Source organism: Vulpes lagopus, chromosome 11 (genome assembly GCF_018345385.1).
Source record: "Vulpes lagopus strain Blue_001 chromosome 11, ASM1834538v1, whole genome shotgun sequence".
Classification (NCBI taxonomy): Eukaryota; Metazoa; Chordata; class Mammalia; order Carnivora; family Canidae; genus Vulpes; species Vulpes lagopus.
This window is the reverse complement of record NC_054834.1, coordinates 33,375,841-33,392,417: the sequence shown is the minus strand read 5'-3', so window position 1 is coordinate 33,392,417 and position 16,577 is coordinate 33,375,841. Positions and strand designations below refer to the sequence as shown.

The 16,577-nt window shown below is 41.3% G+C and overlaps 1 non-coding gene across 1 annotated transcript; it reads left to right on the top strand.

The window, feature by feature from the left end:
* The first annotated feature begins 343 nt into the window (after nucleotides 1-343).
* Nucleotides 344-448, top strand: LOC121472377. Its single transcript, XR_005982865.1, has one exon. It is a non-coding gene; the product is annotated as a U6 spliceosomal RNA (small nuclear RNA).
* The last annotated feature ends 16,129 nt before the right edge of the window (nucleotides 449-16,577 follow it).

Genomic DNA, 16,577 nt, shown 5'->3' with positions numbered 1-16,577 from the left:
CTGTACTGATTCATGCTACAATGTGGGTAAACCTCAGAAACATTATACTGACTTAAAGAGGGCACATGTAAATAACTGTATTTCATATGATCCCATATGTAGGAAATCTCCAGAATAGGCAAATTTATAGAGACTGGAAGCAGATCACTGGTTGCCTGGGGCTGGGGGTGTTGTGAATAAACTACAAATGGACATGAGTGTACTTTTTGGAGTTTGGGGAACATTCTAAAACTGGATTATGGTATTGGTTGTACCAACTCAGTAAATCTGGTTAAAAAAATCATTGAATTAGGCACTTAGAATGAGTGAATTTGGTACATAAAACTCTTTAAAAAGACCTTAGGCTCACTTTGGCAGCACATGTACTAAAACTGGAACGATACAGAGAAGGATTGCATGGCCCGTATTCAAGGATGACATGCAGATTCACGAAACATTCCATACTTTCTCAGGCACAGCTTCATAAACCCTAGTGCTACCAAAAAAACCCACAAAGTCTTACTGTACATATACCATTCACCAGACACGGTACTAGGTGCCAGCAAGAGAGGGAGACTAGATCAGATGAAACACCCACCTCTATGGAGCTTAGCAAAAGTCTGTAAGGATTTGGAGCAGGTTGACTTTGCCAGCTTTTAAAGTTTCAGAAGAAAACATGAACTATGTTAAAAATACTGTATTCCATCCACATTGAAGCAAATGGTGGGTATTTGTCATTTCTAATGGCTGAGTAATATTCCATGTATACATATACCACATCTTCTTTATCCATTCATCTTTCGATGGACACTGAGGCTCCTTCCAGTAGTGGAAAGGGAGGTGGGTGGGGGGTTGGGGTGACTGGGTGACGGCCACTGAGGGGGGCACTTGCTGGGATGAGCACTGGGTGTTATGCTATATGTTAGCAAATTGAACTCCAATAAGAAAATTAAAAAAAAATACTATATTCCCTCCAAGGCCCCTAATTCCATGGAACTTATATTCCATTGTAGGGGATTTGGGGAAGATGAAAAAAAGGACACAAGCACATAAATATTTAACATTTCAGTAGGTGCTGAATGCTGCTAATACAATAAGTCAAAGAAAAGAAATAAAAATGCTGAAGGAAGAGGAAGAGTTATTATTTTATGTGGGGTGGTCGTGGAAGGCCTCCTCAAGAAGGTAACTTTGGCAGGAGACCCGGGAGAATGGGAGAAGGAGAGCCATGCCAATGTCTGGGGAATGCTTTCCAGGAGGAGGGTGCTGAGTCAGGGATGTGTGGCCTCTTTGAGGACTGGCAAAGAGGCCAATGTGGTTGGACCAGACTGAGTGACTGGAGAGCATAAGAGCCGAAGTTAGAGGAAGCTGGGTCAGATCCATTAAAGCCTGAAACACATCATATGACTTCCAATTTTACTCTGAGTGAGCTTAAGGGCCCCGGGTAGGTTTTGAGCAGAGAAGTGAGATGATCTAGCCTGTTCTAATGGTTCATTTGGCTGCTGCTGGAGAACGGGCTGTGGACTGCAAGGTTGGAAGCCAGGAGCATAGTTTGGAGGCTATTTTGCAATCACCTGGGAGAGAGACACCAATGGCTCAGATCAGGGTGGCAGCAGTGTACATGGTAAGAAGTGGCCCCTGGATATGGTGACTAGAGAGGCCTCGGTATTTGCTGTTGGGTTGGATGACAGGGGTAGCAGAAAGAGGAGAGTCCAGGATGACCTATCTCCAGGTTTCTGCTGGGAGAAACAGGACTAGGTTATGAAACAAATGTCCTCAGGATGGGTCACACCTCAGCCCAGTACTGCAGGTAGGACCACGTTGATATTCATTGCTAAGGTCCTGATGGAAAAGGACAGCAGAATGGGAGAGCTGAGCTCTCGTCATTCAGTATTTAAATCAGATTACATATATTGGTTACTTTGTGGGTGTTAGTTTTTGCTCCCGATGCCATAGTCACAAAGGGTTTCCACTGCTACTACTTGGGAAACAGTAAAGCCAACCTGCAGATTCCTGACATCTTAAAGATGGCGGTTGTTGTCTGTCCTCTATGGCCTCTCAAGTCCCTTCTCCACCAGATGGCAGCGCAGAGGTTCAGAGGCCTTCAGCACAAAGCCTCCTTCCTTAATGAATATAAATGAAAAGCATTAGGCCCCTTTTTCAGGAGAGTCAGACTTGTAGTCTCCCTCCTATCTTCCCTCCCCCACTGAGGGCAACCCCTTCCAATAATCAGCCTTCTAGACTATAATAGAAGCTTTTAACGTTATAATCTCTTGTCACATTACTCAGCAGCCTCATCCAGACCCAGGAAACCATTTCCTGGAGGCCTCTTTTTTATTTGTGTTCATTAGCTCCACTAATACATTCTCTTGGAAACCACAGTTTAATAAATTTCATAGCGCATGACCAGTGGACTTAATGAATATTAGTCACTCGAAGCAATTTTTGTTTATTCAGCTTCTCTTACCTCTCCTCCCTTCCCTCACCCCAGACTTCGTTCTGTGGAATGATAATAATACACAGAGAGCCGGCTGGCCACAACAGCCCAAAAACAAGAAGTAAAAGGATCTTTCTGAGCTCACACCTGTTTTAAGATTTGTTATCCTTAAAACGAAAAGCTGTAGGGATTCACTAGGCTCCTTCCTTGTAGCTCCCAGTGGACTTTGCTATTAAACCACAGGGAGGAGCCCAGCGTTCAGAGCACTTAAAAGTACTTATGTCAAATCCATCCCATTCTTCCGGCCTCCGTTCCTGAAATCCAGCCACCATTCCCAGGGGCTGGAGCACATTACAAGGCATTCACTTCATATGAATGGGCACAAACAGACTTTTTCACCATTTGGATATGTCTACATTTGCAGGCACATCCTGTAGGCTGCCTGAGACAGCCTTAATTTCAATTTACTGTCTCCCCAAGGATCTTGCCATTCTCGCGAAAGTGGAAAACTCACTGGTTGTTTCTCCTTCCCGACCTCTCACCCCAGCCTCTGTCTGCCCTCCTCCTCTTTCAAGGAAAAAGCTGTACTGGGAGGAATATTGTGCTCAAGATGAATAGAATGAAGTTTTGATGCTTCTAACAGTGCATATGATCTCCTATCTAAAAAAAAAATAGTAATGAGCACCAGATTATCACATTTGGAAAGTGTTCAAAGTCAGTGCACAAAACCCAGTAAATGCTGTCTTGGGTCCCCCTGGTATATGGCTATACAAGGGAGCATGAAATTATAGTCTTGAAGGTTTACATTGTCATCTCTGCTCCGCTGGGGCTGCCTACATTTAACTTTTACTTATGGAAATTTTTAAGTGAATGCAAATGTAGAGCCAATAGTATATGGGACGTCCGTGTATCTATCCTTAACTGTGACAATAATCAACATCTGACCAATCTTCTATTATTGAATGCCCCTCACATGTACAAATCTTTACTAGAGATTTAAAAACAAGTAAAGAAAGAAAAAAAATTAAAACAAGTAAAGATGTTGAGTCTTTTTCCCAGGAGACAGTTCTGTATGCATTGCTGACTGATAAGGGCTTTCTACTTTTACCGTAATCACTGTGTCAATGTCACACCTAACAAAATTAATGAGAATTCCTTAAAATCATCTAATACCCAGCCCATACTTATCTTTCCCAGATTCACTCACTATGTCTTTTGATTGTTCAGAGTCTAAGTAAAGTCTAGTCTTTGCACTAGTTGTTTTTATCCATAATCTCTTTTGTTCTACAACTCTTTCCTTCCTCTCCTTCTTCCCCTTCTTCTTTTTAAATTGTATGGCATAGAGCTGTTGGTGATCTTCAGATTTTTGTTCTGTAGAAATGTCCCACACTACCGATTTGACGGATTGCTTCCTTGTGGTGTCATTTCACTTGTTCTTGCACCATTAAGGCTATTTCTGGCAGAGAAAATGTTGGCTGAGTTCTTCAGTCTCCAAGTGAATAAGACACACACTTAGGTAGCTAAATGGATCAGAATATTGGGGGCAATCATCATTTTGCTTTGCCATTCGGAGCTGGGCTTACTGTTAATTCATTCAATATAGATTAGTGTGGTCTCATACCATACCAGGCATGCGCTGGGCTTTGAGAATGTAGAACGAATATGGGAGTGGGGTGAGGGTGTGGGATGACTGAGAGAAACATGGACTTTTTTTCATGAAACTTAACGGTTGTGACTCTTAAAGCACCACTTAAAAAGACACCTGTGCTGGGTTGTCATAGAACCTTTATCAAGTCCATCAAAGTATAAAGCCATCTTGAGTTCATTGAAGAACACTGAGGATGAAGTGACAGGAGCTATCGACAAGAACTACACCAGAAATCAGTAAAGGAGAAGCCAGACATCCATCTTCCTGGGCCTTTGGATTCCAATTCTTTGGTAAATTAATTTGTTTAAAGATTTTATTTATTCCTGACAAATACAGAGAGAGAGAGAGAGAGGCAGAGACACAGGCAGAGGGAGAAGCAGGCCAATGCAGGGAGCCCGATGTGGTACTTGATCCCGGGTCTCTAGGATCACACCCCTGGCCGAAGGCAGCGCTAAACCACTGAGCCACTGTGGCTGCCCGGTAAATTAATTTTGGATCTGAAACTCCATCACAGGTGGATTAGTACTGCTAAAAAGATTTAGGCAACTTCTGAATCAAGTTAAAATAAGATTATCAACTTACATTAGCTTAGTTTACAAAAGAAGTTCCTTAAGCACCCCTTGATTGTGACACTTAGTCTCCAAGAAACCACCAGTGAGTTGAAATAACGATTATGTTGAAAAATGGTGTGCACAGATGAAAAGAAATTGAGAGCTGCACAAAATGAAATTTTCTCTTACCCATCAGTGTGTAAAAAACTGGTACTTCAAATCTACTTGGTTTTCTTTGTATTCCACTTTATTTTTTAAAAAATTCTGGTTGTAGCCCAGGAAATGAATATTATGACCCACCAATGAATCAGGTCCCACAGATTGAAAGCTTACCTTTGTGCCTTTGAATTCACATTGGAAGAAAGAATTGAGATGAAGGTTTTCAGGGTCTGTAAAGAGCATCCTCCTATTTACATATTTTTGAGTAGAACATTTGGAAAGCAGGATGGAGGGAGACACTTGGGACGAAGTAAGAAGCTCAAGAATTCCAAATGTTTTATTTATAAGGAAGAGGACTGAAATTTGTTAAGTGGCTTCTACATGCTGGATGGTATTTGATTTTATATCATGCAATTCTCATAAAAATATGAGAGACTAGCTTTTACCATTTGCAAGTCACATGAGAAAACTTGTCTCTCTGTGACTAGGTAATGTGGTTGAGGTGATAGTAAAGGCACAGAGTACTGACCAGGGGCCATGTCTCCTGGTGATTGGGGACCCACAGAACTTGAGCCAGCATTCTCTTTGAATCTTTGTTGCATTGCTTATTGGCTCTGTCAACTAGTAAGTGAGGAATGAATAACCTAAAGTATGCAAACACTCAGCATCTAGTGGGAAAATATTATATATATATATATATGCATATACAGATATACATATATAAGATATATATTAGAATATGAACATATAAGATACATATATCATATTTATATATAAATTAAAATCTTTTGTCTCAAATTATCCATTGGAACAAGACAATATGTTGAAGATACTGACGTTGGCTACATTTCTAAATTTGCAGTCTATTAGTATCACCCATTGTCAAGTTTCCTAAGTCAGTAAACACTGTGTGTTCAGGCCCTGTATGGACCAAGCACTACAGCGAAAGTAGACAAGCAAACAAATAGACAAATTCAACAACAGGTGTCCATCTCTGGCAGAGACATTTGATAGGGTGAAACATAATTTTGAGCACTTGCCAACTGTCTCATCAGGGCTACATTATTTCTTTAAAACCCAGAGATATGGTGTTGCTGTTGGCATTGTTCTGACAATATTTTCATCCTCACACATCTCATATCAAAAGGCAGTAAGGTGTGGTATTTAAGAGCATGACCCTCAGAATGAGACGGTCTGTGCCCAAATCCTAGCTGTGCACCTTTTTGCTCTGTGGTTTTGGACAAATTAAACTCTTTTTTTCCTCCAACTTCATTTATAAAACGAGGTTGATGATGCTTATCATGGTGATGATGATCATTGCGCCCACCACATAGGTGGTTGTGAGGATTAAATGCCTTATCATCCTTGAAACACTTGGAATAGTAGCTGGATTGTAAGAATTATTGGCAAATACGATGTTATGAGTTAGAGAGCTACTCCCTCTACTCTCAGAAGGGCCAGCTTCTCAGATTGAGTTGAATTTGGTAGCTTTCTGGAGTGGATCAAATCAGAATTGAATCTCCACTCATTCAGTGGGGTTTTGTTAGTCCTATGCAATAGATAAAATTAATATGTCAACAAATTCAAATATGAGTGGAAGATCTGATGTTTCTTCAGAAAACTTATGACCTGATTGAGAAAAAAGTATCCTCTGCCACCACCTGGCTTTGAGATCTTGCTCAAAATGACGTCCCATCCTAAAAATGAAGGGCTCCATTATTCTACAACCAATGATGGATGAGTTGGGACTCACTAGGCCTTACCACCACAAGTCACAAAGGCAAGATTCTCTTTCTGAGATTTATAAAGAAAATTATGAACTCATAGAAGTATTTTAAATAAAATAGTAAAATAGGGCCTGAAAAATGAGGAACACTTTGCTATTTAATGACAGCCTTCAGGTAAAAAAATGTGAAGAAGTGTATGGTTAAACATTTTTATTTAGGATCCATTTTTTCCCATTGTTTTTCTTCCTTCCTTCCTCTCCCTCTTTTTCCTCCTCTGCTTGCTCCTTATCTTTTTTGTTTTCTTCCTTCTCCTTGTTAGACATTTACCAAGACTTGTCAAAGAAGCAATGGGCTTACCAAGTTGAGCAAGACAACTTCCATCTCTCCTTTTGGAAATTGTGATTGCAGAAACTTTGGCCATATTGTTTATTCCTCTCCCCTAAGGAAATTAACTTCCAAATCTGTGGACAGTCCTTCTCTTGATGTCTAGGAGAACCTTTGACAGAGAGTGCAATATTCAGAGGACCAGTTCTAAACCCGTTAGTGCAGTCCTCACTCAGATGAATCTATCTCAAAATTATTGCTAATTGAAAATGAAAAGGCATGTTTATTTGTGAAGTTAATAAGCTCTCAAAGGGAACCAGAGGCCCAGATGTCTTCATCTTTTTTTAATTGACCATTTGTCTTCCTCTAAAGATGCATATCTTCTATGATAGCAAACAGAGCCATTTATCTCGAACTAGTTACTCCATATTTAGCTATATAACAAGCCATTGACTTACTGAAATGTTGGGAACCTCAATAATGCATCATATGTCTCATTAGCAATGTAAAAATCTGTTCCTGGGCAGAAGTATTAACTGCTGCCAAAATGAACAACTGTCTGTCATACAGGAATGCACTGCAGGAGTCAGCTACCTCATGTCTTATTATGAAAGATTTCCTCCAGTTTACGGTGCAAGAGACATGCGGATTCATTTTCCTGTGTGGTTCCTCAACATGAGTTGGATGCAGGCAGCCTTAGACAAGGGTGATATTTAAAGGGTAGTTGAGAAGTCTATTATTTGCAACTGAAAATGCATCTTCCAATAATGACAGTACCAACAGTCTAGGATAGGTTCCTGAAATCACCCGTGAAAAGCTACTAAAAGCAAAGCTGAAATTTTATCATTGATAGCCATTAATCTATGTAAGCAATGCTCTACCCCAGCCTGGAGTCCCTAAGGCCCCTAAGGTTTCAGCTATTGCTGAGATAGTGAAGAGGAGATGGGGGATGGACAGAACTGGAGGTAAATGTGGAGAAAACAGAGTTTTATGGCTTCTGCTATGGCTGCTGGGGTCATCGGTAAATCGGAAGTGATCTGTATCTACAGACCTTGCACTTCCCATTCCAATATGGCCCTTTTATCTGTTTTGCTTTCCATGGACTTACCTGTGGTCAGTCGCAGTTGGAAAACAGATGATCCTCCCTGTGATAACAGAAGGTCAGTGGTAGCCTAACGCTACATCACAATGCCTCCATCATCATGTCCCTTCCTCTCATCTCATAGGCATTTTATCATCTTACTTCATCGCAACCAGAAGAAGGGTGAGTACAATACAACAATATTTTGAGAGAGAGAAAGTCCACATTTACAAAACTATTATAGTGGACTGCTATAATTGTTGCATTTTACTCTTATTGTTGTTAATCTTTTATTGCAAATATATATGCATAGAAACAAGCAAACTATATATAGGGTTCAGTACTATCCATGGTTTCAGGAATCTGCCAGGGGTAGTGGAATGTATCCCCTGCACATAAAGAGGGACTACTGTACACAGCTCTTTATCTAATTGCCTCCATGTAGATCTTAGGTGTTTGTAATTGAAACACTTGGTTCTTACAAAAAATTAAGAATTATGGCCACATCTAGAGCCTCCAAAAAATGGATATACAGATCCATTGACTGGGGGAAAACACACAACACAACTTATCTGGCTTTGTATACCAATGAGTTTTTAAAATTTGTTGCTTCAATATTGCACTTGATGAACAACTGGACTGTGTGGTTTGTTGACATTTGTTTGATCATAACCAAATGCCAGGACTTCGTGAAGATTCAAGAGACTCAGAATTATGGCTTTATAGAACTGAAGCATGAAGACTACCCTGAAACATAATTCCCTCATCTTGCAATGACTCAGGGGAAGGACAGTCTTAACTCTATCTGTTCCTGAAGGGGGTGGTGGTACAGTCTGTACATTAACTTGCTGACACAAATGCACAGGTGCATCCTCTCCAAGACCATGGTGGTGTTTTTCCGAAGCTGGTACTGTCAACCAGGGGTGTCCTCTGAGTAGACTGAAGGTTGATCAAGTAAGTAAAAAGTGACCCTGGTTGTATGTCTAAATCTCTTCAATTCTGCAGGAGTGTGTGTGTGTGTGTGTGTGTGTGTGTGTGTAATTAAGGTATTTAATTAGAAATGTGTGTAATGTTTTATATTTTGACAGCCACTGGTGTTTCAGAGATAAGGTCTTTGCTCTTAGGACTTTATAGTCTTGCTGTGAAGATACATGGATCTCTCATTACCAGGGAATGGGATATATGCTGTAGTAGGAATATGTACCCAGAGAAGGGAGAAATTAACTTAACTTTGAGGAAGGCTGGGGAGAAGTCATAGAGGATGTGGCATTTGATGTATCCCTTAAGAAAGACATAGGATCACTGTAGATGGTAAAGGAAGCAGGTGGCATATTGGCTAGAGAAAATTGTACAAATATCTGGAGGTAGGAAAGTATCTAGCTTGCTTGGGGAAGAGCAAGGATTCCTGATGGGCATAAATTCAGTGATGGCCAATGAGGCTGGAAAGGTAAGCACAGACTGAAGTACAGAAATCCTTCCCTCCATGTCACCCTAGGAATCTTGGATTTTAGCTCATAAACAATGGAAAGCCACGAAGGTAAGGTACTGGCTAAAGCTCCTGCAAGAAAATTTGATAATAAAATATAACATTAAGGAAAGTACAAGCAACCACAGGGCTGGAACTTTCTGGACTTGGAGCTCCTTGGGGCAATGGATGCATCCCTTCTTTAGGTCTTTCTAGGAAGCAAGAAAAGCCTGGTTCTTGGAGCTGAATGGCTGTCACTGGTGTGACACCAATAGCTGTCAAGGCATTCTCATCAGTGGAACAAAGATTCATCTCTTTCAGATTTATACTTGGGATGTGTTGATGTTCCCAGTCAAATTTACTGCATCTGCCTTTGAGCAAACTTCTCTGACTTCCCAGTAAAGCTCTGGGAAGCAGTGTGCTCTGCTCTGCTCTCCTCTCCCATTCTCTCTCTCACACACATCTGGCAATTCTGATGAACCAGAGGGCACACAGGCTCTCTAGAAATTTATTGAGTGGTTTTTTTCATTGAACAAAAACATTTGTTGAACATCTTCTATGTATCAGGCCCTGGGCAAAGCCCTCCATGCAATGCTAAACAAGAGTGATTCACTGGTGCAGGTTGAAAAGCATGATTTATTCATGACTACCTCATTTCACTCTATCATTGCTTCTGTGTCACACATATGCCTTGATCAAGGCCATTCGTGATCTGACTCTGTATTGATGATATCTTATTCTGAGCATTTGCCAATGCGTCTCCTCTCCTTGTCAAGACTTGTACCCATTTTCCCCTAACCCAGCCTGCTGGTCCTTCCTCATGCTTTCTCCCTGCCCCAAAGCCCCTTCTCTTTGCTAATGCAAATCCGAATCACCATTCAAGTGAGCTGCCTCATGACATCTTTCTGATGGCTAGCATTCTTGTTGATTTCCTTGGGATGAGTTTAAAGAAGTTAAAAATCTGAGCTGTACGTTTAGGAGAGGGGTTAACTCTAGGTCAAGGAAGAAGAGATGTAATTAGGGAGAGTTGTCAACAGAGCTTCATCTATTGGTAACATCTATATCTCAAAATGAGTGATGGATATATACAGGGTTTTTTTGTTTGTTTGTTTCTTGTTTTGTTTTGTTTTGAAGATTTTATTTATTTGACATAGAGAGAGAGAGGGAGAGTGAGAGAACACAAGTAGGCAGGGAGTGGCAGAGGGAGAGGGACAAGTAGGTTCCCCATTGAGCAGGGAGCCTGATGTGGGGCTTGATCCCAGGACCCTGAGATCATAACCTGAGCTGAAGGCGGATGCTTAGCTGACTGAGCCACCCAGGCACCTCTGTTTTGTTTTTGTAAACATAATTATTTCTATCTTTCTGTATGACTGAGTTATTCGACTTTAGAAAAGTAGTCATTTGCTTCTTAAGTGTGTACCTCATGCAAGTTATTTCACTTCTTTAAGCACCAGTACCTCATTTGTAAATGGAAATGAAAATAGTACACCCTTTATAGAGTTGTGCGAGTTGATAATTAAGCTAATACCTAGCAAGTATTTACTGAGTGCTTGACACATAGCAAGCACTCAATAGGTATTAGTGGTTATCTTGACCTCTCTCTTCCTCCGGAGCTCCTGAGAGTACTTTTGCTATAAAGTATATAATTCAACATTTAATTGGCCCAACTTACTTGGGCCCTAGCTGGTTCTGTAATTTTTGCTATTTTTCGTATTGTACTATTTTTTTCTCCTCAGTGGTGTTGTAAACATGTCAGGGCAGGCACTGTATGTTATCCTTCATACATTCTGTAGGGCCTCACGTGTATTTGAATAGATTAGGAAGTACTTGTAGGTTGATTGATTTGAATGATTTTTTAAAAAATGAACTATATATGACCCCCATGAGTTTTCACTCATGTGTGTCTGAGTATCTAAAAAAAAAGTCCTGTGCATGTCTGTTACCTTCCTCCCCTAATATGACCTATGAGAAGGCCAGTGGGCTTGAAGTTGAAATATACCAATCAGCAGAGGATATGCTCATTCACAGGCTTTCCAAAGTCCACTCACCACTTCTTTTTTCATTCAGTTACTAGAACATCACCTAATAACTCAATGAGCATATGCACCTCCTCCTTCTCAAAAGCGTATTTTTGAAGGTTATAATCTTCTGTTTCACACTTTAAGGAAAATCTGAGCTAACCAGCTGCTCCACAGCCAAGTTCTAATGGTGATAATCATCTCACTCCTGGTGAGACTATTTAGGGATTGTGTAAAGCCATGGTATGGTTTCCAGAGTCCAAAGCAGACCTAAAATCCCATCAGGTGCTGGCCACAGGGCATCCATCTCTACGGTAATCCATCGCCCTAGTCATTGCCTGCCTCTGGGGTGAAGTCAATCCAACCTAAACAAAGGGGTCCCAGCAGACTGTGTGAACCCCTAATTTGTGCTTGCCAAGCCTTGAGACCACATTTCCACTTATCTCAGGGATTCCAAAGGTTCTAGGAGGCCAAGTGTTTCTATAGGTGTCCTTGGCTGGCAAGTAAGAAAACCAAAAAGAGATGGTTTCTGTCTCCAGGCCTTTTGAGGTTGGTGCTATCTAGTTCTTGGTCAGTCCATCTAATTTCAATGAGTCTGTTTAGTTGAGCTGCCTTTGCTGGGGTGGGTGACCAGGTAGCAAAGAGGAGAAGGGCAAAAGGGAAAGCAAGCAGTCAGAATAATGAAGGTAAGTAACTGCAAGAAGAAAGCCTGCTTGGTGTGGTAATCAAGTCTCCAAATCCATCTCTAAGTAGATCCTAAATTGTGCTAAAAGGATAAGGCCTAAGGTGACTCAAATGAGTCTTCTATGTATGATATCTTATATGGTACTATATGGTACTTCAGCCTTATATGGGAAGGCTGAAAGGTAGAAAGTAAAATAGGGGGCTCCTGCTTGGCAGAGTCAGTTGAGTGACTCTTGATTTTAGCTCAGGTTGTGATCACAGGGTTCTGAGATCGAGCCTTACATTGGGCTTCCAGCTCAGTGAGGAGTCTGCTCCATATTCTCTCTCCCTCTTCCTCTGCCCCTCCCACTTGTGCTCTCTCTCTCTCTCTCTCTCTCTTTCAAATAAATAAATAAATCTTTAAAAAAGAAGGTGTAAATAAAGGTCATGGGTGACTTTAATCATAGATGCCTCATATGCTCAGGCTTCTCCATGTCTGCCCCAGTCTTATCCTCTAAATTGCATCCGAATAACACTGAAAACACACACACACACACACACACACACACACACACACACACATCATCATCATCATCATCATCATCATCATAATCAACAACCACCACCACCATAAAGACCCTCCTGGCCTAGGAACTCCATGTATTCAGGCCTGACTTCTGTCAATTACCCCAGATGCTAAAACTAATTGGCTTGATGCTCAGATGAAAGGATCTATGTCTAGAAAGGCAGGAAAAGACTCCTCCTGTGACCAAAGCCATTAAACCTCAATTAGGACATAGACAAGGAAGGTGTAGATGAGTCAGGGGTAATTACCAGTCTTTGTCTGACAGCTCAGTTCCTGCAGCCTGGGCCAGAGCAGGTGATTTGGAAATCCGATCCCCAGACAGCTGCAGTTGGTGCAGGCTGATTGCATCCTGCCCACCAGACCTCCCCCCTTCTGGCTGCTTTCTGCAGTGTGTGGCCCTTCACAACTTATTACCACCTGGTGAGCTGGCCCCATCTGTTTTCAAGCTGGCCAAGCACACAGAGAGCCACCCAGGGGCAAACATTAGTAGACTCCAGCCCAGGAGACAACCCCTGGATGGGAGTTGCTCCTATTTGTGCTTTAGAACCATCTCTAGAAAACCCCTTCTCTGTGTGCTTCAGGTGCCTTAGTAAGCAACAGAAGGTTCCCCTGTCCTCATTCTAGGTACTTGGGGAGAGATGACTAGTTGACCCAGGCTGTTTCCTAAAGGCTCTCTGAGGCCAGAATCACTCCTGCCTCCCACACTGGAAGTCCATTAAGGGTAGGGATGGAGTGATTCCTGGGACTATTTTTTGCATCCACCAAGTTCATATGTTATGGTCCCAACCCTTTGCACTTTAAACATAATGGTATTGGAGGCGAAGTTTGAAGAGGTGACGTTTGAATGACGCTATTAAGGTTAAGGTGGGGCCCTCATCCAAAATGACTGATGTCCTGATGAGAAGGGGAAATTAGGACACAGACTGAGAGATACTACAGGTGCCTGTGAACAGAGGATTGACCATGTGAAGAGGTATCCAGAGGGCAGCTATCTGCAAGTCAACCCGGGAGGTCTCAGGGAAAACCAGCAGCAGAGGCACCTTGACCTTGGACTTTCAGCTTCCTAAACCAAGAGAAAATGAATGTTTGTTGTTCCAGCCACCCAGTCTGGGTATTTTATTATGGCCTCCAAGCAGACTAATACACAGGGGTTCATTAATTCACTCAACAACTATTTGTTGAACATTTACTAGATGTCTGATATTGTTTAGATGGCAGCAAATACAGAGTGAAAAAGAACCTGGGTCCTCCAGCATAGGGTTTACATTTCGGAGGGAGACAAAGTTCACTAAAGAGCTCAGTGTTACAAAAGAGACAGAACAGGATTGTATAATAGAGACTGTAAGAGGCAGCTTTGGATAGGGCATTCAGAAGCAGGCTTTCTGGGGGTGGGGGGGTGTGATATTCCAGCTGAGACCTGAAAATAAGATATTAGTTGCACAAAGACCTGGGGAAGAGAGTGTGCAGAAGTCCTTGGGCTGGAACAAATTGATGTCTTTGAGGAACAGAAAGAAAGCCAAGTGAGGTTAGGGAATAGTGGTTGGAGATGGATTTATGTCAACTGGAATGTGGGACTAGAGTGGCTAGCTACCCAGCTCTGCCCTCCTCTAAGCTGGGGAAGGTGGTGGAAGGTCATAAATTGAAGGAGACATATAGAGAGATGAGAGACACAGAGCAGAATCCTGCCAAAGGAATCTGAGCTCCACTGGCATGGTTGGACTGGATAACTTGTTCTCGACATGACTAGAATGAATGTCTCTTTTTAGAGCAAATATTTCATAAGAACCTTTTCATTATCCGTATCATTTTCATGATCAATCATCATAAATAATGTGACTTATCTCAACACATAATTTTAAAAAGAATCAATATAATGCTCTAACTATAATAAAAGGGAGGGATGCCTGGGTGGCTCATTTGGTTAAGCATTTGCCTTTGGCTCAGGTCATGATCCTGGGGTCCTGGGATTGAGCCCTGCATTGGGCTCTCTGTTCAGTAGGGAGCTTGCTTCTCCCTCTGCCCTTCCCCCTGCTCATGCTTTTTTTCTCTCAAATAAATAAACAAATAAATAATTAATTAATTAAAAGGGAAAGATCTTATTTTTAAAAAATATTTTGTTTTTAAGTAGTCTCTAAACCCAGGATGGAGCTCAAACTCCAACCCTGAGATCAAGAGTCACATGCTCTACTGACTGGGCCAGCCAGGTGCCCCAAGGGAAACATTTACAACAAGATAATGTCAATGCATAAATATGCAGGTACAAGTATGTTAGAAGACACATCAGTTGGTGGCTGGCAGGTAGAATCATGGTGAAGACTGCAACTACAGGCTGAGACCTAGTTGAGTGAATTAATGCTTACTTTTAATCATCAGTAATTTAGAAAATTTTCCTCCAGCTTTACAACTCGTTATGGTAATGTCATGTCAATTTTAAGATTATGGTCAAATTTGGGGACATTTCCTTCAAGGTTCTTTCACTCGTGAGCTCTAAGATTTCCTGGCATTTCAGGTTTTCTTGTGCAAAGACTAATCTTCAGTGCTCCTCAAACTGTCAACACTCACTAGCCACTCCCCACGTCCTTTTGGGCCTGGACACTATAGGTGCATGAACACCCTGGAGGATGCTTGGCCCTGGATCTATCTCCCAGTCAGGTGATGAGGAGCAGTAGAAACTTTCTGAAAGCCAGTCCTACCCTGGAATTGACTATGTTGTGATAACTTAATTGTACCCGGAAGTGTCTACAATACACATAAACATATTCTATTAAACCCAACCCTTCACTTGACTTCCCTTAAGCTGGATCACAACAATGCTGGTGACCTGACAAGAGAAATGTGGCAGACCTGAAGCTAGACTGGAAAAAGAAGGTGACTTGAATCAATTAAACACTAACTTTTATAAAATTGAAGAAACCGTGTGAACACATGAGCAACTCTGCTTGGCCCTCCCAGCCACTGACGTCAGAGTCTCCCAGCTGGAATGTCTTTGTTTCACCATTAATGCATTTCTACTCCTTCCTACACAACTTCCCTCTACTTCTGATCCCAAACCCAGCAAAATCCCAACTATGAATTCAAACTTCTATTTCCTCCATTAATGTCCTGCTGAGCACTGCTGGAGAAAAATCATACTAGTATGCATGACATTTTCCTTGCAAATCTGGGATTTTGAAGCCCAGTTAGGCTGTGAATCATGCCTCATGGCTCTACAAATCTTGAATTAGTTTCCTCGCCACTTCTCTAAACAGCTGTTCTGAATATTCCTCATTGTTCTTAAATACTTATCTCTGACCCCTTTCACTTTTTCTCATTTTAATGCCCTTATAAAATTCTCTGTATTATATAATAAACTGATTCTACTTATATATATTTACATACAATAATATAATAATTATAATTATATATTTAACATATAATTGTATATATGTAATTATCTATACCCATTGTTACCAACCATGTATCCTTTTTTATTATTATTTTTTATTTTTTTATGTATCCTTTTTTAAAATTAATTAATTAATTTTTTTCTAAGATATTATTTATTTATTCATGAGAGACACACGGAGGGAGAGAGAGAGAGAGACAGAGAGAGAGAGAGAAAGAGAGAGAGAGGCAGAGACATGGGCAGAGGGAGAAGCAGGCTCCATGCAGGGAGCCCGATGCAGGACTTGATCCTGGGACTCCAGGATTACGCCCTGGGCCGAAGGCAGGTGCTAAAGCACTGAGCCACCCAGGAATCCCCCTATCCTTTTTTTTTTTTTTTAATTCTACTCTTGGCAATTTTCAAATATGTGATACAGTACTTTTAACTATAGTCATCATGTTGTACATTACATCCTTTATTTATTTTATACCTGGATGTTTGTTCCTTTTGAGTTTCTTCACCCATTTCTCCTTTCCCCTGACCCCCCTCTTCTGACAACTGCCAATCTGTTCTCTGTA